The sequence below is a fragment of the Athene cunicularia genome (assembly GCF_003259725.1).
Source record: "Athene cunicularia isolate RWA chromosome 6 unlocalized genomic scaffold, athCun1 chr6_part2, whole genome shotgun sequence".
In the NCBI taxonomy this organism is placed as follows: Eukaryota; Metazoa; Chordata; class Aves; order Strigiformes; family Strigidae; genus Athene; species Athene cunicularia.
Window position 1 is genome coordinate 9,465,847 of NW_020799106.1, and position 25,139 is coordinate 9,490,985.

The 25,139-nt window shown below is 39.8% G+C and overlaps 1 protein-coding gene across 11 annotated transcripts in view; it reads left to right on the forward strand.

Annotated features, from left to right (window-relative positions):
• PCDH15 (protocadherin related 15) overlaps window positions 1–25,139 on the forward strand; it is a 457,138-nt gene that overhangs the window by 42,765 nt on the left and 389,234 nt on the right. For 10 of the 11 annotated variants that reach the window (XM_026851794.1, XM_026851792.1, XM_026851796.1 and 7 more), the window contains exons 1-2: window positions 15,441–15,451; window positions 23,066–23,071. The exons of the other annotated variant lie outside the window; for it this stretch is intronic. The gene's annotated coding sequence lies outside the window, so the exon portion shown is untranslated. Of the gene's footprint in view, window positions 1–15,440; window positions 15,452–23,065; window positions 23,072–25,139 lie in introns of those variants that run through there. 11 annotated transcript variants of the gene reach the window in all.

The following is a 25,139-nucleotide window of genomic DNA, read 5'->3' on the forward strand; positions in this document are numbered from 1 at the left end:
TAATAAATCTTTCTGCACTGGGCAACATAATATTTGATAGCTGCTCATAGGGAATCTGCATGTCCCATCTCTCTGCCTCTTTTAAAGATTTTATAAATGTTTTTGTGGCTGTGACTGTATTTGATAGTTGTCAAGTTCACATTAGGTTCTTGCCTTCCAGTGCAAAAACTTGATTTGTTTAACTCTGATACAGTGAACTTCACTTGGCTAGCTCATGGATAGCACGCTGCAGTTCAAAGTGTTCTGCAGTTGTTGGTGTTGGGTAAAACAGGAAAGGCGGGAGAAAAAGGACAAAATGAAATACACTTAGGTGAAGTGCTGACTAACTAAAGAATAAGCATTGTATGCGGAAGGTAAAGGGAATCTGATCTTGAGAAAGACTGGATTAAAACTATAACTTGTGTAAGGGCAAGATAGTTCTTTAAGCAATACTGGCTGTTGATATAGTGATTAAGATCAGTTGCTGTTGCATAATGGGAGCTGTGAATCCTTATTACTTATGACTAATTTAGAGAAATTATTTGTAAACATCAAGTGGGAAACAAGTGTGAATGCATCAAGTGTGAATGCAGAAGGATATTTTTTTTTGTTTTCTTTCAGGTCTGTCATTCAGTATCTACTTACCTCTGAGATAGATTGGCAAGTAAAGAAATCAGGCGATGTGTTCACCTTCCATCTGTACATATTACTCAGGCGTGCCTGAATGGTAGTTCTGGTGTTATTACTTGAGCCTGAAAGTCACCTTTAAATTCCTCACAATTTGAAACTGTAGAAGTGTGTGTTTCCAATGCAGAATGAGTAAAATTACTCTGAATTGTTTATTGTTGCTATTCTGGATTTTTTCCATAACCATAGATTGCCTAATCTAGTAAATCCTTGCCTAATCTAGTAAATCCTCTTTTCTAGTTACCCTCGCTTCATTGAATGAGGTGATTCTACTGTTGTAAGCTTGTGATATTTTAACAGCATGTGGTATCAGAGAGCAATGTCAGATCCTTTATCTCCATGGGTTTTTCTGAGACAAGGAAAGAGCTACTAATTTTTTGAGCCAGCTGTCTAAACACTTCTCTTGTCCTTGCTCCCTGTGTCCACAGGGATCCAAAGCTGCGTTGCTGTATCAAGTGGGCAGGGTGGTGGTGGTTTAGAACAAAGTGAGTTACATTTTCTTAATTGGTTCAGATGATTCAGCCTGGAACATGAATCACGGTGGACAGTGATTTGGATGTTTCTAGGATAGTAAGAGCCAAGTAATTTTAGTTTGCCCCAGAGGCTAAATTGATGTACAGAGATCAAGTTCAATTAAAATTTTTATCACACTCCAACTATTCATTTTTCTTGTTCTGACAGTTTTATTTACTGTGTGCCCAAAAGGTCTGCCACCATGGGCCACCTGGCACCCTGTCAAGAGCCTCAAGGCAGCACCTAGTTGACACATGCTTTGTATAGATGGACCATTTGCTTTTTGATTTACCTAAATGAGATGATGTTACTGGTGTCCCTGTCCCGCTGAAAGCTCGTTGGTAACAGACACTGTACATATGAACTTACCTTGAGTTTTCAGGGAGAGAAGCTTTCGGACCTTGTGGCCCGTAACGTTTTCCAGGTTCTGTTTGTGTGGCTTGGTGTCCATCAGTTGCAAACCTGGGCAAGTTGTCTCTGAAATAAAACTTTTTTAATCATCCTGATTATTAGAAACTTCAGGATTTGTTATTTTCTGGTATTTATTTCAGTAGAAAAACTTGCTGCATATTCGACACACGTGGAATTCCAAATGTTTGAGCTTTTGTCTATAGTTTATGCTGGTATGTATTATTGAACTGCCTATAAAACTTCGTGGAAGGTTTTCGTGATTTGTTTTGCACATCTAAAATTTTTTCTAGGATGGAGACGTTTACTTCATACTGCACAGCAAACTTTCGGTAGTATGCAACTATGTGCTTAAATGAGAGACACAAGAAAGTACTTGTGGTGCAGAGGAGGCCGATTCTGGTTGGGGACAGGTGGAGATGAAAGTAAATCAACTTCTACTTTTCTACAATTCTCAGTAAAGTCTCCATTCTCCAGTGTTTTGACCATTAGTCTGTCTTCTTGCTCCTGTGACCAGTCACCAAAGTGGAGTGAATGTGATCAGTTAAAAGAAATCTCAGCGGCAGACATCTCACTTGAGAAGGGCAGGTGACAAATGCAGCCTGATAGCAAGACCAAAGTATTACACTTTCCAGTTTTCACTGTTGATACCATCTATGTCTATCTGTGTTTTCAGCTAATGCTGCTGGGTAGATTGTACACTGACCTGTGACAGAATAGTTCATCGGGTCTCGTTTTTCAAGCACGTTGCAACACATTTTTTTTTTCTTTTTTTTTTTCTTAGTGTTGATAAGTGTTGTCTATCATAAAAGTTTTCATTTCTATTGTTTCATATGATTTCAGGGACAATTAAGTTTCTTTGATTTTAAGTGTCTTAAAACTTAAGGCAAAGTTTTGGGATTTTTCCTCGATTCTCACGAGTGCAGAGCTTGGTTTGAGCTGTTGTTCTTAAAATTCAGAGCCTGTTTTCAGTTGATGCAGAGGGCTTAGATGAGCCTTATATTGCACCCTTCCAAATGTGAGTGTGTGCTTCTGGAGATTAAAATGCTATATTAAGAGACTGATTAAAACATAAAATTAAATTGCATATCATAATTTTAGTTCCAAGTTTAGATTAATTAAAAGCTAAATTGCCTATAACACCTTCCACTTTTGATACTTCAGTGCCGTCCTGTATGATCAGATGAAACTTCAAGGCTTCAACCGAACACACTTGTACGTGAACAATGAGAACTAAATAGTGAAGTTTGGGTACCGGTTGATTAGAATTACAAGAGACTCTGGTTATGATCAATATCTTCTGTTTTGTGCCAACTTGAAAGCTCTTTTAAAGAGGAAAGAAGCATCCTAAATGAAGAATTGGAAGGAATTCTGATGACTTAATCACTAAAATTATACAGAGAAAACTGGTTTGGAAATGCTTGTACTTGCTTTTCAAGAATCAGACTTCCCAATTTTCTGTAATACTTCATTCCTTCTTACTGCCTAGATTAAATGTCCTGTTCAAAGTTGTTCTTGGCTTTTATCTGTTATGAGTTTGGATGTCCTAATTTTTAAATTTCAAATCATATAGATCAGACCATCAAGAGAGACTATTAAACAGTTTTCAGGATGCTGAGTGATCTTGAAAATGAACATTAAGGGATTTTACTGCATATGCTGGTGATGCAAATTTTGCTGGGGACTTGCATGTGTGTGTGTATCTGTATATATATATATATAAAAGGTAGTGCATATGCAGCCAGAACTACATTGAACACATTTTGCTGACGGTTGCAGACTTGTGCCTCATTATTTACTTTGGGACTTATTCCTTCTCATTAAAATCTTTGGTAAAATACTAATGGATCTAGAGCTTCATGTGAGGTTGCTTTTACAATGACAGGCTCTATGGATCATAGAACCCGGTTTGCAATGATTCAGTCTGTAGGGAGGAAGACCCTCTATCTCATGGCTCTTGTTTCAGAATCCCTAATATGAAGATAATTAATCTGTTTACTCAAGTTTGTTCCTCTTATACCATGATTTTCATCCTTCTTAGAATAATGTAGTTGGCAAGCTGTTCTCCAGATTTATCACATGTGCTTAAAATCATCTAAGGAACAAAATTAAGACATTTTTCCTCAAATGCTAGACTGTCCTTGAAGCCTGGGGCTTTGCAGTAGACAGCTCTGAGTAGATATGGATGAGTTTTTCTCTGGTTCCACTCTAGCTTTCATCAAACTTTAATTTTCTTTCACTTCAGATAGGAAATGGGGTGTATCCTACTATGAGGTGGAAGAGAGTAGCAGAACCAGAGAAAGTAGTTCTGAAAAGCATTTGAGGATCAATTTTTTAAGTTATTAATGTATTCTGAACACTGAGGGTTTTTTTCAAAAAACAGTTTGCCCACATAAATGGAATTCTGAAGTTTTGCGAAATTTCATTGTCCCTAGAGAATAAACTACTTTTGTATTGCAAAATTATTCAGGCAGAAATTGATGGGAATCCTGATTTATACAGGGGACTTCAGACTGTCAGGGAAGGGGGATGCAAACCCTTGGAAACCACTGGCTTGTAGAAGCACTCATTTCATTTCTCCTGTATGTTTGTGCAATTGCAGTGAAACGAGCCCCCTGAAACCACTTGGGAGGCCCCTGTTCTTAAAGCTAGCACATCTCTGCCTTTGTCAGTTGACTGTCTGCCCAGCAGCAAATAGGTAATGAAGCAGCCACTAATGTGTAATACATTGCCCTTCTGGAGCTCGCTGATCAAGGAGAAGAATCTTTCTTCCAGTACCTTGCTCATCCATAAGAATTAAATAGTCTTTCTGTTATTACATATTATTAGATTATGCTAGATGATTGATTTAGTAACTTACACTATCAATCACGCTGTTTTCCTGTCTGTTATCTATTGAATTAAAAACAAGTTTCTAACAAACAGTTATGCTTCTTATTATTGACGTAACAGACGTTTCATTTACCGGTGTTATAAATTACCTTCTGGTGTTACTTTGGGAAGTGTGGCGGCCTGACAGTAATTAAGCAGTAATTGGTATACAAAGGCAGGAAACATTCCCAGTAGCTAACTATTCTGTTAGAAAATAATTTCATTTATGCTATGGTATTTCAGCAGCTCTGACCAATTTCCATTTTATTATGTGCCATATGTCTGTTCTGCAGAACTTTGGATTTGGTTTATGAAATGCAGTTGTTCTGCTTTATTAAATGTTGATTTTAAAAGCACCTTTTTTACTCAACAGTGTATATATATAAACACACTTATTTGCCTCCCAGGAGTATTGCGCTCTCACTTAATGTTGCGCATGGCTTTTGCATTCCTCATCTCCTGTTAAAACAAACTGTTTTTGAAGGAGGGATATAGTAAAAGAGCATGGTCACTCTATTTTTGTATATTGTTCTCAAAGGGCAAGTTTTTTTCATAAATTAGACCTGAAGAGCAGTGGTGGTGGCAACAGGTTAGCTTCAGCATGGTTTCGAAGGTGCCTTAATTGCCTGCCTTCAGGTTGGCATGTGAATAAGTTTTAATCAGCAGTGCTTCTGGAGATCCATGTACACATCTGACACACTAGTTTCTCCTTTTTTGTGCTCTCTGACTGGTTGGTTTTTTGTTTGTTTGTTTGTTTTTTTTTGTTTCCCAGTGCTTGTTCTACAGAAGCCAGTCTCAATTCCATTTGCATGCTTCCTGTAAGCGGACTATCAAGGGATTCCCGCTCTAGTTTGGGAGTGTGGGTGTTAAAACGACTCCTCCACATAGAGACAAATGATTGGTAACCACTGAGGAATATCCTAATGGTCTTTCACTTTATAAGGTGACCTACAAGTCGTCTTTCTACACAAAACCTTTTCCTGTTGTTGCATTCCAGTGATATATAAGCCTGATACCGAGGTTTAGCTCAACAGCTATTTGAAACTATTAGCCATGGACATAATACATTGTAGGGTTTTTCCCTCTGTGTTTCTTGCTATTAATGACCTCTCCAGGTGGGTAGGGAAAAGATGACGGTCTTGCTCCATCTCTGTCCTTAGAAAGCTAGGGTACTCGCTGTGTTACTTGAAGATTTGAGTGAATGGAGGAATGATTTCTCAGGGAAAGGTTGGAGAGGTGAGGTAATGCAAGAGATGAAAGGGTGGGGGCAAGAGCAAGGAGTTGGTGTTTAGACAGGGCTGGGTCATGGAGCAGACAAAAATGTAGTAACTGATCCCTGACCTGAGTGAAGATCACATTCATATGATGGAAGAAGAGCTACAACTAGCCAAAAATACTGTTGCTTTTTCCATAGGGTAGAGATTCTTAAGTTGTGATGTCTTGTTTCTATCCTGATTACCGTTTGTCACACCAGTGTAGCAGCAAAGACTACGCAGCTGATATAACTAAACTGTGAATTTTCAGCTAATAGCAAACAACTAATGGAAGTTGGTTTGTGATTTGATGGCTTATTTGGTTGGTTTGGGCTTTCTTCCCCTCTTTCCTCAGAGGCATGGTGTTCACAGAGCTGTAAGGTATGGCTCTAGTCCTGGTCCTGACGCCCCATGGTTCACGTGATGGCTGGTATCTGCCTTTTTCCCCTGTGCTTAAGCAGTGACGGGGAGGTTTTGACTGTTTCTGTTTTTCCTGAATGTTTGGGCTTTATATAAAGACTTTTCAGTTTCTCCACCAAAACATAGGAGGTAGAAAAATGTTTTGTTAATTTTTCCTTAGAATTAGTCCTCCATTCCACACACACCCTCCCCCCTCCGTTAAGGTTTCATGACACCCAGTCCAAATTCAGCAGGGATCTCATTTCAGACATATAAATAATTTCTCTGTGAAGAATAAGTAGGCTAGGACTCAGTCTGGAAGAGGAATGACGAATCAAGGATGTGATGGAAGTGTATAATCATGACTGAAGGGAACAAGGGTAGGTCGTTCCCATCTCTTCCAATGCAAGCATTGAGGCATCATTATGTGAAAGTAGTTGCTCTGATTTTTCCTCTAATTTATTTCTTTATTTTGTCTTCTTAATGCTTTTCCCATTGATCTTTTTCTTTGGAGATAAAGGAGCTATGTCTGATCAGACGTAGGTTTGTCTAGACTGATAACCTTTTGTCTTCATAAGGGTGAAAAAAAATTGATAGGTACTTTAATTCTTCAGAGGTGGTTGCTTTATTTTTGTTAATGTTTACATAGCCAGTATAAAAAGTCATTCTCCCATAATGTAAGAAAAAGGATATTTCTGCTTAACTACTGTAGGATTGATAGTGATGTGTTAGTTACTCTAAAAATTAAGTGGTAGTTGTCTACCTCTGTTTCTTTACTGTGTTCCATTTGACTGCCCTGTGTTTAGTATTTCCCCTTACATGTATTTGAGCGGGAGGAAGGGGACACAGAAGGGAAGGGTGCAGGGTAAATTTAGTTCTGATTTTATTTTCTGAAAAATTGACATTGGTAAACATTTGCCTACTACTTCTGTTAAACTTTGAAGTCCATGGATTTAATCTAGGGAACTGCCTTCTGTAAGGACAAATATGTCAACACATAAAGACCTCAAAACACCTGGGTCTACTCTCCTGTATTTTCAACACAGATATGCAGTGAAAGGCAAGGTGCTTATTAATCATATGCTCAAAGTATTTATGCTCTATCAAGGCTTACCCAATTATTCTACAAAGAAAATACTTCAGAAATACTTCAGAAATCTACAGGAACTTGTTTTTTTTTTTTTTTTTAATGGCTACTAGGTTTTGTTAAATGTTACAAATGGATATCTTTTGTTCATCTGCTTTTCTATAGACAAACTTCACCTGTATATTTAAAAAAAAAAACCCAACCCAAACCACTTTCCCCAAACCACTAAATTAAGTGTTGAGACCTTTTATGTTGCCACTGACACATAACCAGCGTTAGCAACACAGGTTGCTGTGGAAGAAGGTGGAGAATTACAACGTGATGCAGAATAGGACAAAGAGACCAGTTTTGTTTTTTTTGCTGTTGTTTTGTTTTAAATGGAAAGTGCCATACTACTTTTGCAGGTCACATGTAATCAGTGCATCAGTTCTGGGTCTCACCTACAAAGGCCAGTCCTCCCCTGTGGGTAGTTGCCCTGCAGCAAGGCATGGAGCAGGAGCTGAGCCAGAGCATCCTCATTGGCAAGTATTCCTCCTGCTGCCAGCCTGAGGCATCCTGAGGTTCCCAGATTCTTGAGAAGGTTGATGTAGGCCCATCACTTCCCAGGTGAAATTTCTTTTGATCCAAATCTTTGTCTTGTGAGGTTGCCCAAGAAAACTGATTTGCAGAGGTTGTTGGTTGTATATAGTGAGACATATTTTAATACTAACAGAATGATAACTTGAAGGCTGTAAATGAAATAAATTCCTTGCTGTAGCTGAAGAAGTTTGCTTTTTTCCATGGACCTTACCTATTCCCTCCTTCAAAAATCAGGATTCTGAGGTTCCATTTATGTATTTGTCAACTCCCTTAGTAGAAAGGTTGTTTTGAAACCTTTACTCAAGGAGGACTGTCTGTTGCCTTCAAACTTAATTCCCGTGTACTTGAGGCAAGAATTGTTTCTATCAGTGCATTGGCATATACCTTTTCTTTGTTTGCACAAAACTTATTTATGTTCTAGTGTCTCCACCTGTAACGCTTTTAAAAATTAGCCTTTTTCTACCATAAACTAAACCAGGCATTTTATTTCCAGCAATACAAAGCATTGCTGTAGGCAAAATACTGTAAAAGTGTAGTCCATCACAAATTTTTGCAATGATATTGGACTGCTTGAATCTGTAGTGTTTCTTGGTGTTGTGCTGAACACCAGTTGTGTTTTCAGGTGTTTTTAGTTCTGAAATCTAAAAAGTAATGCTTGCTGAAGTGCTTTTCACTCTTTAAATATTTTTATTTTATATGCCTTAGAAGAGTAAAAGTATAGGTAGTATCTTTTAAGATCACTTAACTGGGAAAAGAATAAAGCAGGAAAAGGAAGGATGATAACAGGGACTTCATTTTGAGAGAGGAACAGTAAGTTTTCTTCAGTGCAGCCTGCATTTTGCCCGACACTGGATAAGCCTAGCTTTCTTCCCATTGTATGATTTTACGAATCCTTTGCAGCTTCTGTTTGAAGCATTTCCAGTAGTTCCATACTCGTACTAAGAGGATTTGCCGTATTAGTTAAGTGTGCTTTTTGTGTTGTTATTTTCAGTGGAAGCAAGGAAAGGATACTTGTTAAGATCATGGTAAACCATGGTAAACCACTTCTTTTATTTGAGTCTGTTCAGAATGTTGTGTCCGTGATGCTGCTGTTGACTCGCTGTAGCCTCTGTACCTTCTGACAGTGAGCTAGCAGAGGTTCGTGCAGCCCCTGCTTCCTTGGCACGGTTGGTGAATCTTCCATGTGTTCTCTTGCTGCTTGCCATTTCTGCTCATGTATTGCTGAGAGACTTACAGCCAAAAGATCAGCAGTGGAACAGGGACAGTATCTCTGGCTGGGTATTTGACAAGTGTAATCCAGTGATGAATGTCAGATGCTGGGTGAAAGAGCATCCAGAGACATTGAAGTACAGTGTCCATCTATGTGACCACACTGGTGTAGTTTTTATTCAGCTGTAACAAAGGAGCACTTTAGAATACAAATTAATTTAATTTACTTTTAAAATCCTGTTTTCAGAAGGGCCATGGAGACTTAAAGACACATGGTGAAATGGTGTGTGTCATGACCCAGACTGGAAGCACAGAGAGTCGCAATGGTTCTGTGATCCCCTCAGGTTAAATTAAGGTGAAATGACACCAAACAACTGGTTAAATTATTTTACTTGTGGTAGAAAACAATTTAAACTTGGAAAAAGGATAATAAGCAATGTGTTCTCTTATAAAATATAGGAAAGAAAAGAAAAGAAAAAGAAAGCAGAGAAAGAGAGTCAAAGAAATCCGGATCACCACCTCTGGATCCTGCGTTGTCTCAGGTCTGGAAATACTGGGTGGTGGGCGCACACCCAGCAAAGTTTTCTGTCTCCCTGTAAGTTCATCTTCTCAGCTGATTGGCATACTAGACGAAGAGAGGCATGTATTCCATGAACTCATTTCCATGAGAGATGGGCAAAAGGTGGAGCATGGGTTCTGCACATGCAGGGAAAGGGGGGGGGGGAATGGGGTACATTAATCCTTTAGTCCAGTGGAGTCAGTGGTCGCCATCTCCCCATACCACCTTTATCTTTTTCTCAGTTTTTGTTTCTTGGGCAATTATCCAGTCATTAGCTCTACCTGGTGTTGTTTATCTTTCTCACTACTCTTTTAGCTCTTCTTCGAGGCTATAGTCATAAATTTAAGTGTAGGCCTTAACCTGAACACATGGTTTTACTCAGTCTACATCTCCCATCGAGGTTTATCTAAGGTACTTGGTTATACAGCTGCAAAGGAGGAGAGCCATGCACCCTTCGATACTTACTCCCTGTGCTTCCCGGGGCAGATAACTCATTCTCTAGCCTAATCACAAAGGCCACAAATTGTCCTTGAGGTTTTCTGTGTCATGAATTCCACCTCGGTGAGTGGGTTCAGTTTTGGGCCCCTCACCCCAAAAAGGCCATTGAATGACTTGAGCGTGGCCAGAGAAGGGCAACGGAGCTGGGGCAGGGTCTGGAGCACAGGTCTGCTGGGGAGCGGCTGGGGGAACTGGGGGGTTCAGTCTGGAGAAGAGGAGGCTGAGGGGAGACCTCCTGGCCCTCTGCAACTCCCTGCCAGGAGGGTGCAGAGAGGGGGGATGAGTCTCTGGAGCCAAGGAGCCAGCGCCAGGCCCCGAGGGAATGGCCTCAAGCTGCCCAGGGCAGGGTCAGGCTGGCTCTGAGGAAGGATTTCTGTGCAGAAGGAGCTGTTTGGCGTTGGAATGGGCTGCCCAGGGCAGGGGGGGGAGTCCCCATCCCTAGAGGGGTTGAAGAGTAGGGTTGACATAGTGCTGAGGGATCTGGTGGAGTTGGGAATGGTCAGTGCTGGGTTATCAGTTGGGCTGGAGGAGCTTCAAGGTCCTTTCCAACCTTGAAGATTCTGTGATTCTGTAATGTTAGAGACATTACTTCCTTCAGTTCCTTACAATGTGCTATAAGGAGGTGCTAGACCTGAGTCTGTACCCAGTAGGTCAGACGTGGGAAGTGTACCGCTTCAGCAACGCAGAAACCTACTGTGTAGAATTTGCTGTTCCCTTCGAGATAGACGCTGCTTCTTCCCTTCCTCCTGGATTTTGGGTATGTGGTGCACCCGTGTTATGAGATACCTGCTGTGTTCCAAAGAAACTTTGGGAAAAAAAAAACCAACCAGACAAGCCACTTGGGGATTCACATCTTGAGAGTTCATCACCAGTGTGCACTTAGTGGGAAATGGTAAAGCTCAGGAGTTTTCAATCAAGCCTGATCCCTGCTAACTGCTTATTACAGTCTCTTCTGACATCAGGGAACTTGCAGATAGTCAAGATAAAACTCCACAGTGATCTGTATAAGATGATGGTTTGGGATATGTTGTAGTGAAGATTCAAACGTAGGTGAAGTCAAAAATTTATGGAAGTAAAGCCAACAATTTTGCTTTATTATATTTTTTTTAAAAATTAAGAGGCTTTTATCTGTAGAATAAAATATGTAATAGACAGTTGATGCTAAGATTAGTATTTTTCCTTATGTCCTCTGAAGAAAGAATTCTGTTTGAACAGTTTTTCAGAGATCCCACCTTTTTATTGTGTGTTTTACAGTTCAGCTGTTTGTTATGGTTATGTTTGCTAATGGTGAACTGAAATTAGTATGTAATACAAAAGATATGGTCAGAATCTTAATTAACTTCTTTAAAGATTATATGAAACCTTCACGAGTAATAGGAGTGGGCTTGATGTCCTGCTACAAAACAAAATTACTCTCTGTGTTTTGGGATGCTCAGATTTGGATTTTAGAGATTTTTCACTGGATTATGCTGGGTAAGTGGAAGTGTAGGATGATTTTCAAACAGCAGTCTTCCAGTTGCACAAGTGATTGAAATGATGTCTGTGAAGGTATTTATGTGAAGTTTTTTTGCATAATGAGAAGGGAGTGAGTTATGGGGGGAGAGATAGTAATGATCCAGCTCATAAAGTCTATGCTCATGAGAATAATTTCATTAAATACTCCAGCAGATCAGTAAATCCTTCAGCTGCCTTTTTCAGTACAGTTATATTGTTTATGTTCTTCTGGGTGGAATTCAACTCCTGTTTCTTGCCTCCTCCCTCCAACTTGACATTTTACTAAATCAATTTATTGCATGGCAGAGCCTGCAAACAATGCCTTCCAAAGCATTAAAAGATCTGATCTATTTAGAGGAGACCTTTTCTGTTTATAACCTAAATATTCTGTCAACTGATTGTTTGATTGGAGAGTAGCTTGTCCCCTTTAATCACTTGCAAATTCACTCCAGTGGCAGGTTCAGATTCCTGAGCTTGTCTCAGCTGCTATATCCTTTACCTTAAAAATGGTTTTCTGTGCTCTGGTTTCTATTTTTCCTAACAATAGAGTGACCTCACTTGGCCCCAGGTGGTTAGTACAGTGGCAGGTCTCCATACCTCAGGGTAATTGGATATCAGAGGCCTTCTGTGTTAGTGACCCTCAAAGAGGAAAAATAATCTCTTAATAAAGACCCATTTCTATGAAATTCAGCTTGAGGGAACAGAAAGAAAAGGCAAAAATAAATATTAATTGATTACAGTTGAAACAGATGGGACCAGGATTTGGGGTTTTGGTGACAAATGAGGAGATAAGATATGATGAGTTCAGCAAATAGTGTTGGGAAACTTTTGTGCTCTTAAACATCTTCGGCTATATTAGGCAGGTTAATTGTCTGAATTGTGCCCTGTAAGTATTCTTATAGGGTGATGATGGTAGTTCTTTACCTGAGCCCAGTTCTGAATTTGAAGTGATTGAAAACCTGGTTTCCCTATAAAGAATGCAAGATATCTACCCCAAAATGCAATGATTACTCCTTGAGCAATAATTCCCCCTTTAAGGAGTTCAGAAGTATAATTGTTAATTTGAGTTGAAAAGAAAAATACAGAGCAGGCATTAAGAAATAGTCTGCTGTGGGGTCATTTTGTGTTCCTAATAAATTTGAAAATTATGTATCTCATTAAGCTTCCAATTTGGATCAAAGCTGGTAAAATCTCATGAACAGAGTACTTCTCAAAACCTTTTATTCAAATTGTGGTTAATATTTTTTACTAATGTTTTTCATGCTGAACAGTCTGTTCTTCAGCAGACTTTGAGGAATATTATGGTTGGGGGGGAAGCAGGACAGAAAAGATGAATTTTTAAATGTGTATTTTAAAAATCAGTTCAATCACAAATTATTTTTCTAAGCAATTATAATTACACTGAATGTAGAGCACGGTTCCAAAGAGCAGCTGTGCTGCATAGATAAATTTCCATTGTCTTTCCATTCTAAAACTGAGTGGTTTGGATTGGGGATTACTCTAACACCACCTGTATGTAATAGTAGAAAACTAGGATGTCGTGTGAATAATAGTTCACTACATATTCAGATGTAGTAAAACTTGCAGCACTAGATTGTCTTTCAGTTGTGGAAAGACCTTTCCCTGTGAGAGTGTGTTTAAAAGAGTTGAAAGCCACAGAACAATAAGATTTTATTTCTAAAAGATCCTGCAAGAGGACTATAGCGCAGAAGACCAACCTACACTTGCATAACTTTTCAGTCCCCTGAGGTTTTCCTGATGGGACATCTGCTGAACCAGATTTTGCAATCTGCCTGCATCAGATGTGTTTTCAAATATACGCAGTATTTATGATTGAATACCAAGAGATACCTAAAAATATATATATTTGCATTTTTGCCTCTCTACATTTGTTCCGAGAAAGGTATAAATGGTGATTTAAGCATTGGGTAAATGGTGCATGCATAAAAGATTTGAGGAGAAATTCAGCAGAACTTTGAAAACACTCAAAAGCTGCAGGAGTGTAGAAGGCTCTCTATAAAGATATCTCAAGAGATTAATTTCAATCAGAGGATAATATTTTTTAGAGTCATGATTGAGATTGCCTGTTCTAAAGTCATTTATAGCTACCTAAGTTAAATGTAGATGTATGTTGTTCTAGGACAAGTCTGCTTATTGGTGGGTATTTTGAAGAGTTTCTGCCTTCTGATCTGAGTAGATTTCTCGTATGAGTGGTCTATGAGGAGGTTTAGCTAAAGTTGGGTTTTCATGACTTTTTTTTTTTTTTTTATCATTAAGTTCAAAGCATTATTGGTCTCATTTTTATTTTGATTTCTTTCTTTTCCCCTCTGTCTTTCAAAGGAATGGTCAAAGAAAGAAATCCTGGTGTATAGTGGCATAGTTATTTAACACCATCAGCCCAATGACTTTATTGAAACTCTTTCTTTAAAAATGTCTGATCTCAGCAAGTTTAAAACCATCTGATGCCTTCAAGATGCAGTTCATAAAAGAGCACTGATAATCTGAGCTTCAAAAATGGGGTAAGGCTGTACAGCATTCATGTCATTGCTGTGATGTCCTCCACTTAGTTGTGCCACCTAGGGTTGACTGTATCCCTGGGACAAGTTGCAGTGCTTCTGTCATGGATCCTGTTTTGTAGAATTTCTCAAAGGTCTCTGCTGGTACTACCTCCATGTAGATTTTGCCTTGATTTTGATGGGTTGCACCTAAAAGAACACTCCTTATTGTTATGATATTTTGTCTGAAAGGAATTTTTTCCAATTTCCTCTCTTGGGGAGGAATACCTCCCATCACAGTTGTTATGCAAATCAGGAGCTAGCTCCAGGAAAAATGTCATGTCACTGCCGTAATGTATCTGTGTGTTCAGAGCAAAACGCACAGCTTCCTAATCAAATGAGTCCTGGCACTAAAGCAAAAGTCTCTGTCTTATGGGAAAGCAGTCTGGGTCTTTGGAGGACTGATGGTGGCTAATCTGTGTAATTCTTGGCCAACCTGTTAGCCAAGAAAAGACCTTCACCATTACTTTAGAGTTTAACTTTAAACTGTGTGTCAAGGAGAAGTGCTAGACTATGTGCTATAAATGCCACTCCAGACTCCAGCACCTAAAGACTTAAAGGAGGTCTATAAATTATATATATATATATATATATCTCAGAGAAAAATAATCTAAATTGTTCCAACTTCAGAAGCATTGTTATTAAAATATTGTGAGCCTTGCCTTGGTGGATGTGGTTAGGCTGGGCACTGGAGGCTAGAGGAGAATTTGCAGTGGTGCTAGTCCTGTCCTCCAGGCATGCTCTGCTCTTGAGGCAGATCACATAGCTCCAGCCTTTGGAAGACTAACGTGAAATGAGAGCTGCTGCTCAGCAGTGCTGGGGAGTCTCCTTTGGAAAAAACACCATACAGAAGCAAACATTGGAAATCTACTCTGGAGAAGGAGAGCAGACGAAAATGTTATCATCTTACTCTCACACCTGTTTTGAGGAGCAAATGACAATGTGGTCTCTGTGGAGTTGGAGCCTCCTACTACATGAAGTCAGAAATGCTGCCTGGGGTGCAGGGATGAATCGGTGTGTTGGGATGGTTTGTGCCTACAAGGCAGTACAGCTACCTGGGACCTTCTGTCTCTCTAATTTCTAATTATTGTGTGATCATGGAATTGTGCAAGTTTAGGGGCTTCAGTAGGTGCAGCTTTCTGCAAGAACAATGACATAAGTCCCAATTTTGACATCTCAAGATACTGGACTTGTGTTGTCAGCATGGACTGCAAAAAGTTGTATAATTTGCCACCGAGAAACTGCTTAGGACAGACTTCTGCATTTCAAAAGAGAAAATAGTCGTGTTGTTGTTCAGTGCTGCCTTCACTTGTTGAAAAATAAGTCAAAGTGTGGATTGTTTCTTTTTACTTGCTCTGCTGTATTTCATTTAGTGGATTTTAACCCCTGCTCTCTTAGGCTAAAATAGAAGAGACTGGTCAGATCAAAAAATATAATTTTCTTTTTTCTTTCTTTTTTTTTTTTCAAAAATAAAAACTGTGTTTTGAGACCACCTTACTTTGAAAGACTATGTGAGGGAGAAAGAGGTATCAGGGAACCTCTCTGGGACGTGTTACCACTTGCAGTCATGTTGCCAACTACAGCTGGTTTGGATCAGGGTACTGTTGGAACAGCTGGATTTATGCTTGAGTTTCCTAAAGAGCTGGCTGCTTTACGCTCAGCTATGGAACCTTCTATCTTGTCTTTTGTGTGCTGAGGGCCAAAGTGATGGAAGGAAAGCAAAAGAAGTAAAGTGAAGAAGGCTCTCCAGGCTGTTTCTGTAGCTTGGAACACGTGTAGAGAAGTGTGAGGAAACACACTTCATTTACAGGTTTTCTATACTTTACAGAATTTTTAACACACGAGCTGGGGCAGGGATAGAGGGAGTTCAAACATATGATTTAACAGCTGAATTAAGCCATTAATCTGTTACGTTCAGCATATATTCCTCTGACTGTTCTTGCGTATTTTGGAAGAAGTAGAAAGTGTCCCTGAACCCTGTTCCTGAGGTGAGCTATGTAGTACTACGTGGGTATTCTCTCTTGGCTCCTGCAGGCAGTTTACAAAAGCCCTGAAGCATGGAATATCCTTGTCTTAACCTGCACAGTTAAAAATATTATTGTTTGGAAAAGTAAATTAACTGGTAGTGGAATCAGTTAGTGGAATCAGTTGCGCTCTCTGTCTTGATGACTTCCTGAACAAGCCAAATGTTTAGTTCGTGTCAAAAATATTTCTTAGTATTTGTTCTTGCTTTTATTTTTGTCTGTATTCCCGTAGTATAGAAATATTACAGTGTCAAGTAAAAAATTTGTTACTACAGCAGTTTTGGCAACAATACTTCAGTCAATATTTGTAATGTCTCTTTCTTGTGATACGTAACCCTTCAGCTTGTTTTTCAGAGGTAGGGGTTGTTTTTTGGATTTCTTGTTCTGCTTGAGAAAGGGTTAGGTCCCACAGTTATTGTAAGGACAGTTGAGCTGTCCTTCCCGAGACCTTTTCTTTGGTGTCCCTTTCTGAAATTACAGCAGCAAGAAGAGTGTTTAATGCTCTAGGGGCTTCCTATTGTCCTTTATAATGTCATTATAATTTAGGTCCTATTTCTGTCTCTTCTAATGCTCCCAAGCATTTTGTTTACTTTAGCTCAGTACCCATTACACTACAGCAGCTATCTGTACTGTCTCCTCTGAGAGGAAAATAGCTAAAAAGCTGACAAATTCAGAATCCCTATTTGCATACATGAATATCTTATTTGTCCCAATGTGCATTTTTATCCAAATGGAAATTCATTTCCCAAGCTATTGCTCAGGTACTAAATGCATTTAAAACCTCATAGAGCTGCTCGCAATCCTCTGTGGTTGTTAATAACCGTAGCTGAACTCTGTGGAGTCGGCAGACTTTCACAGTTGGCACTTCTTTATTCCACGCTGCTTTGCTGACTCCAGCACTGACACCTACACCTCCTTCATCCAAGAGTAGTAAACCAAGTGGGCCAGCTCATCTGGTCTGCTATCTCTTCGGTTTTCTATTGTGTTTACAACTAAATGATTAAAATTCTGTTTCCTATAGTTCAGTTTTTCATCTCGGACAGTTAATATCATTCACTAAAGCATCCCAGAGCCATGTCTCTCTTTACACACATTGATACAAGACCATCCTAAAAAAAACCCACAAACCAAACAAAAAAAACCCAAAAACAACTGAGGAAGGAGTGTGAAAGTATCCCTCAATCCCAGGAGTGCTGCCAATCCCATCAAATATCTGCCTTCATTGAAAGGTACCTCACTTCTGATAATAATAAAGACTGTTCTCTAATTTTTTCTTTAGGATGATTTTTTTTCTGTAATTCTGGTTTTTATGTTATGTCTCCTGGGGCCTTTTTTGTACCTTATCATCCTGACAGCCTCAGGATCTGTGCAAAGAGGAACAAGGCACCAGGAGTGGGCATATTGCTTCATTTGGCACCATTTAGTCATAATTCCTGTACCAGTCATTTTTTGATGGAAACTACGAATGCATCTTGCTCTTGCTTCAAAGATATCTCGGGACCATACCCAGAACTGCACTCTCACCTGTAGAAAAACTTGAGACTCTTGAGCCCATTCCCTTTTCCTTGTTTTCACTCTGCTTTGTGTGTTACCAATTCTGAGCTGTTTGGAAAAGTTGACAGTTGCACTGGTGTCTTTCAGGTTCATTGCTGTCAGATTCCTAAGTAGTAAAATTACTTCTTTAAGTGTTGTGGTCAGAGCACCTTCCAAGATGGATTGGTATTACTTACTCACAATAAGGCAAGCTGTTACCTAGCCGTCCATCATGAACTTCTGTATGTATTTTTTTCCACCTGAGTGACTTGGGTACCAGTCTGCTCGCATGTCCTTTTAAGCTTGTGAGGGTTAACATGTTTTTGTATTGGGGCCACTGCTGGTGAACCTTGGGTCAAGTTATATTACTCCAGGTAAAAGAGGTTATCTTCACCCCTGCTTTCTAAAGCTCGGTTTATTATCTCATGACTGAACTTGTGGTAACATCCTAGTAGGTATGTGTTGATTCATTCATATGCTCTGTGGAGGTAAGTGAGGGTCAAAGTTGTGCTGGCTGTTTCCAGACTCCATTCAACTTTACCAGCTCAGCTTAATGACTTCTAAACACCAATTTTTATGGAATTCACAGAAATATCAGCTCAGTAACGATATTGAAAATATCAAGTAGGACACTGGAAGTGAGTGGGAGAGGGAGAAAACATTATCAGGCACCTGGTGACATGTATGGGCTGCCCACATTGTGAATGCTGTCTGCATCTCAGAATACATTTATTTGTTTACTTTTGCCCATTCTCCCACAGCTGGCCTCAGTCAGAGACAAATGGTGCGGCTAGATGACCTTGTGTGGGTGTAAGGATGCTGTAGTTTAAAGACTGTCAAACAACATAATTGGTGGGGTTTTTTTTCCTTTATGAAATATTATAGGAAATGGTTTCAACAGTCTTATTTACTTTGACATTCTTTTGAAATTTAAGAATAACATAGCCCTTTTTTTTTTTTTTTTTTTTTTAAGTATTACTCTAAGTGATGGATTATTGCTGTGTTGTTAAAACAGAAGCTGCAAAACCTCTTTTTTTGGTAGTATATAGTGGTCTTGGATTTCTTTTAGTATCTTATTTTTACTTGAATATTTCAATCGCTGGTTAAAGACAAATATTTGTAAACCCATTTTGGCGTAACTTCTTTGTCTTCTGGAAATAACCACTAATACAGTACCTATGAGTTAAGTATCTAAATAAGCTATCAGATGTCTTGTGTTGAAGAAAACTGTTCCAAGTATGTGCTGTGTTTACACTGAAGCACTTTGCTGGAGTAATTTTAAATGTTTCAGCGAGTTCCTTGTTTTGCATCACTTCCCACGTGGCTGCGTTTTGTTGTGTCCACCTCAAAGTTCGCTTGCAGTGGTGTGCTGTTGTCTCTGTTGCACAACGTTGTGTAACAAGGTGCAATGGTCTTCCATGGATGTGCAAGAATAATTCCTCTTTCCCCACTGAAGCCACACAGCAACTCTGGTAGGCTCTCTATCGCCAGCTGTCCCTGAATGAGTGCCCTGTACACATCAAACGTCACGATACATGGGCACATACACCCCAACTCTGCAACGTGTGAATCAGTGACAGATGCAGCTGAACAAAGCAGCTGATAAATGCAAGATCAATTCCTCTATTCATTAGTGTGCATAAGCACTTTTCAAACTCTTGAAGGTTGGAAGGATTCACTTGAAAGATGCAGAAACTAAACGTCTCAGAATAGCCAAAGAAAACTGGGCATGTGAGAGAGCTGTCTGTTCTTGATTTAAGGAAAGCAGGAATACGCAAAATCCAGGACATCTAGCAAGTAAAATGCTGAGTGTTTGGGCTTAGAGATGCAATACTGAAGTATCTGGAGAAATAGAGGTTCTGGAGATGGATATCTGTGCTTGTCAAAGGGCTAAAAGGTGATTGGAGTGATGAGGAGGTGTAGAAGGTGGTGTGGTTAGATAGAGGTGAGCAGATGCAGGGAAATGATTGCCGCTTCTGTGAAAACTTTTAAAAGGGAAAGAGTAAATATGGGAAAACAGGAGCAAATACTTAGCTGCCTTCTTTCACTCCTGGCCAACAAGCTCAAAAAGCAATCAAAGTATAATCAAAACAAGTAATCACATCTAATTATGCTTTTATTGCCAATTAAGGAGTGATAAGAGGGATTTTTGAAGGTAAGCTCCCCCAAAATACTGGGAAGGAAAATCATGGAGTGGAGGACTAAAAGAGAGTACTTGAGGATTGATAGACATGGTGTCAGATTGGAGAGTAGAGGGGCACATGAGAGAATATAGAGCAGAGCTGGAGGTCTGGAAGAGCCTGTATGGGAGTGGTGATGAAGAGCGAGTTTGATGTGTTGAACTAACAGCTGCCAGAGCGAAGGAGCTGGAGGAAGACAAGACGGGACTCCTTTGGTTCTGAACGGCTGCTAGGTGGGAGTGGAAGGAAACTGAAAGGCAGGCACTAAGGAGCATAGGCAAAAGTAGCACTGTGCAGGGCTCCAAACACAGGATGGGTAATTCACAGCAGGGACGTGGTCAAAATAATGGAGATCTTGTAGGTGACTTCCCTGGACTCTCAAATCCACCTGTCCAGACTGTGAGGCTTTCCAACACTAGTGTGGGGATGTCTGAGAGGGGTCTAAAGGTAACGGTTGTGTAACTGAATATATGTGGTTGTTTAATGTCTTGAAGCCTGCTTGTGTCTGTGGCTTGTGGATTAAATAATGTGTTGATTTAAGTGCTGATAAGTGCATAGCAGAGTATAGTAACTGATAACGCATCGAGTGACCTAGTAAACAAGGAACTGATAAGCATGAAACTTGCTGTTTACTGCACTTTTTTTTTTTTTTTTTTTTTTTCTCAATTCTTTGTTTAATAGCTTAATTCAATTCTTTGTTTAATAGCTTAATTTATGATGAGCTATGCTGAGGAGTCTGGTTTCTGGAGAGTTTAGAAAGGGACTCTGCCTCCTGCAGTCAGCTGTGGCTGGAGAGTAAAAGCCATGCTTGGAGTGTCAGCGGTTTGTTAGAGGGTAATAGCAGGTAGGCACTGGTGGGAGAAGAGGCATCTGAGATTTTTTGTGAAGTGAGGACTGCTGTGTATCCCAAGGGTGTGAAGGAGGGCAGGCTGCACTGAATCTTTTCCTCTGCACAATACAGGGATGTGCATCAGCTTTTGGAGGACTCTGCAATGCTGCTGTCCTGCTGCTGTCCCACTCCTACCAGCAACGGCTTAGGAACGTCTCGGACAGGAGAGCGTGTAGCTGAGTGCCCTGCTCAGCAGTATGGAAGGGGATGGAGTTACTCCAACAAGCAGCAGCAGTGGGGGACTTCGGGTTTGCTCTCTGTGATTGTGGGTTAAACAAAACTAAGTGAGGCAGCCTGTGTCTCCACAGGGATCTGCCTTGGAACACGATTGTTGGGAGCAGCATCAGAAATGGGACTGCACATAACTCTCAAGGACTCTTCTTGGTGGGTTTCTTTATCAAGATTTGTTATAAAGAGCGATTACAGGTAGTTTTAAGAACAAACTACTTTAGAGTGTTAAGTGGAATATTTTATTTCCAGAGAAACCAATTACAACAGAAGACATTTCTGAACCTAACCTTTTTTAGTTGTATTTAGTCTGTGATTTAGAGTGCAGACATATAACTCCTGTGATAACTATTTGGCTTAATCAGCCTTATGATTTATAAGCCATCCTAACTTCGAAAGTTAGTACTCTATTTAATTCTGGCCTGGTAATGTGTAATGTCACAGTCCTCAACTTGACATGGAAGTCGCTATGTCTGCTAAGTGTGCATATGTGTATATTTATGTGTATGCATGTTAACTCTGAAATGTCATTGCAATGAACTATTTTAACAGAGCTAATTACAGAAACTGTAATTACTCCAGGATGTGTTTAACACTACTTTCCATGTGTGATGACTAACAGACAAGTAGAAAAATTCATTTTTTAGAAAGGTAGACTTCGCTTTGACAAGTTTGATGTATTTATTTTACAAAATTTAAATAAAAATTCCCTCAGAGAAGAGAAGCTGCAGCATATAAATTCTACTGGAGAAAATGTAATTTTCTTCAATAAAATAAAGTCAGTTTTTAAGCCTTAATATGTTGAGACAGTTACTTATTTCCTACAATGAGCACTCAGAAGGACTCTTGACAAAATAGTTCCTGGCATCAAAGAGACTCAGGGCTGTTGTGGTGTCTGCCTGGTCTAGAAGGAAGCAGGGATGGGGAAGTTAAGGATAGAATTGGGTAGATTTTATGTTTTGAATTTAACGTGAGTATTTCAGGGTAGGATCATCTTTAAAGAATCAGTCATCTTGGGACAGACGAACAGATACCTAGACCCAGAAATCCAGTTCCTCCAGTGGTGCTCAGTGAACCATCCTACCCGGCTCACCTTTCTTCGTGCAACCACTGGTTGCAGGCTCCTGATGGGGCTCGGTACGCTGGGCGGCAGTACCTGCAGCTGGACACCGAAGGCCCGTTTGGTGTCTGGGCAGCAGCGTGTCCCTCTTGCCCCCCGACTGGTGGCAGAGCAGGGACCTGGCTGCCTTCCAGCCTCACTGCTTTTAGTCATTTTTGCGATTTGCTGCCATTTGTGACAGCAGCGCTCTCCTGGCCAAAGCCCAGTTCCTTAACCCGAGGGTAGTAACACTCACTGAGGTTCCCAGCAGCACCTGCCGAGTTGTGGGTCTGAGCGAGCTTTTTCTTCCTCCTTGCAGTTTGTGTGTTTTGCTTCTTTGAGAATCTTTTAGCTTGTTGAGAACTTGGATGGGAAAAACCTGAACTTTCAAAGTATTTGAGATTTCAAAAATCCAGCAATGACACCAAGATCTTCCTTAGTTTTCAGTTTAGAAAAGCTCTGATTTGCTTCTCTGTATTAAGTAAGCCCAATGAATGATCCTTGGACAGAAATGGCTCTGGCAAGGGAGAAATTGAGAGGTTTCTGGGATATCATCCAATACTTGTCTTCTAGTAAAAGCAAGGAATCTGATCTTTTACTTTGTACTTTTATATCAAAATATATTTTCATTATTAACCAGCAAAAACAGCCTGCACTTTAATGTATAATTTAAGCTTTGTGTGCATATTTTGTAAAGACAAAGGTTATTGAAGAACTAACTTAACTACTTCAGACTAATATAGATTATATTTATTTTAATGGTTTTATGTTAAGCAGTTAATGTTACTTTTAAAATTAAGTCTTCTGGCACTGATATAAGGGGTTTTAGGATATCTTTCCCTTCTCCTTTTTCTAGAGCAACTATCTGCAAAGCAGGAGCCATGTGTACAGTGTGATGTAGCACAAACTTACAAACTTGTTCTGATTAAACACTCAAATCCTTCTGTGAGACCAATGTTTTATAGGTTAAGTCCATGCAGAGGGGTTGGGAAACTGCATATCTGTATAATGCATTAAAAAGATGCGATTTATAGACAGAAATGAATTGGCTACCCTGTTACCCACCCATGGTTAAGAGGTTGTGATACTGTTAATCCATTTAATAGCTCGATTACTTTGTAAAAATACAGAAAAGCAGTCACAACTAGTGATGGGAGCAGGAAACAAAAGTCGTTCTCCATCCCTACCTCCATTATTCTATAAAAGCTTTTTACTATTTTTGGTAGCATAGTTGACATTTCTCTGTGCAAACCTACATATACTTAGCAATCTTCCCTCTTTTCTGTGGAAATTAGCAGCATGCTACATAAAGTGTTATAGTGCATTTATAGTACATTCTGCTGGCAGGGGGATTGGAAAAGTGCTCTTAAGATGTCACCGGCTGTGAATCAGGCCATATGCACGTTGGGTACCATTACTGTGTAGAGAAGGAAAATAAAGAACTTTATTATTGGTGGAGTGTAGGAAACTACTAGTTACTTTGTTTTGGGGTACAAAGTATTGAATAAGAATTTCTGCATTGAAGTATAAATGACTTTTTAATTGTTAACTCTTAAAATGCATCTTTCACATCTCGGTACAGGGTCGGTTGTACCTCGATGAAGTGCTGATGTCAAAGTTTTAAATTACTTTTGATCTAATGCAGAGGCAAGTGACTCGCTGTTACTGATGCTCTGCTTTGGCTTTGAAACACCTTGCTGTGGATCTCGCGGGAAAGGGGTCATTTCTGTAAGGAAGGCATGGAAAAGGAGAGGTCTAAAGAGTGGGACAAGGAATTAAAACTAGTAGTCCTTAGAATGATATGCACAAGGAGGAGTGTATGAATTATTAGAACATAGATACAGAGAATATACTAAGGTATTTTAATTCACAGATGAAAGTATTTTCAAATCTTCATATAAATTGCCATCATATTTTTCAGAATTTCTTGTGCATTTGCTTTCTAAAAATGCTCTCACAAAGTAAGGCTAAAAACCAAGACCTTGGTAAGCACAGAACAGGAGAAGAGCCACAAATACAGCATCAATGGAACTCTATTTTTAATATGTTTACTTATGTGGAGTAGATCTATAAGAATTGATCCGGGAGCTGGGGAAAAAGAACGGGTTTGCGAGCATGTTTAATCTTGAAACTTGATCCTAAAATTTTTCATATTACTGAAAGGTTTTGTCCATTGAGAGGAGAGTAACAAGATCCATACTAATTATGTTAATTCTATAGCATGGAATGCATTAGCTAATATGGCAGGGGTTGAGTAGATCCATGAGTCCATACGCTGAAATATTTACGTATGAAGTGCTCAAGCAGTGCTAGTGAAATAAAAACTTGCAGCAGTGTTCTGTTTTTTGGAACATCCAAAATTGGAGAAAGGGTTCTATTTGCACTGTAAATTATTCACTATAACCCCAGAACAGCCAAATATTTGCTTTTGTTTGAATTCGTCAGGAAAGCATTTAAACAGATATTTGACTTCAGTAAACAGAGCTATTCACACTTGTTGCTGAGTTAGAGCCATAACTAGCTTACGGGGCTTCAAGTCTGTTCTCAGCGGTGAGTAGGTGCTTAGATGGGCTCAGCAGCTGCCTGGGAAGCACAGCGATTGGGCATGGATGTTGGTGGCATTTAGCCTTCCAGGATGCCCTGAACTGGATTTTTATTTTTGGGTTTTTTTTCCTTCTGGTGAAGCCTAAAGTGTGGCTGTTTTCCAGCACCGTAGCTTTCCAGCTGATGTGCTCCAGATGTGCTCCACCAGCCAGTTGGGCTCAGGATCCAGAAGTAAAAGCCCCGTGAGATACTTGGTGTGGATGTCAGGTCCCACACCAGCCCCTGCTGTCTCTGTCCCATCTGCTCGCCGGGGCAGGTGCCGCAGGGCCGTGCTGCCTTTGGTTCGTGCGGCACTAGGAGCGGCTAAAACTGTAAACGGGTAGGCGCTCTGCTGTGCCTAACTGGATCAGGACATATGTTAAGGCAGATGCAGCTGCCTACCATATGAAATGACATTAGTTAAGAGTGGCATTGAGACAGACCAGAGGTTTTTTTTCTGGTCTGTTCTTGTGTTTCAATATTTTAGACTTTCTGCCCACCCCCCACCCCCC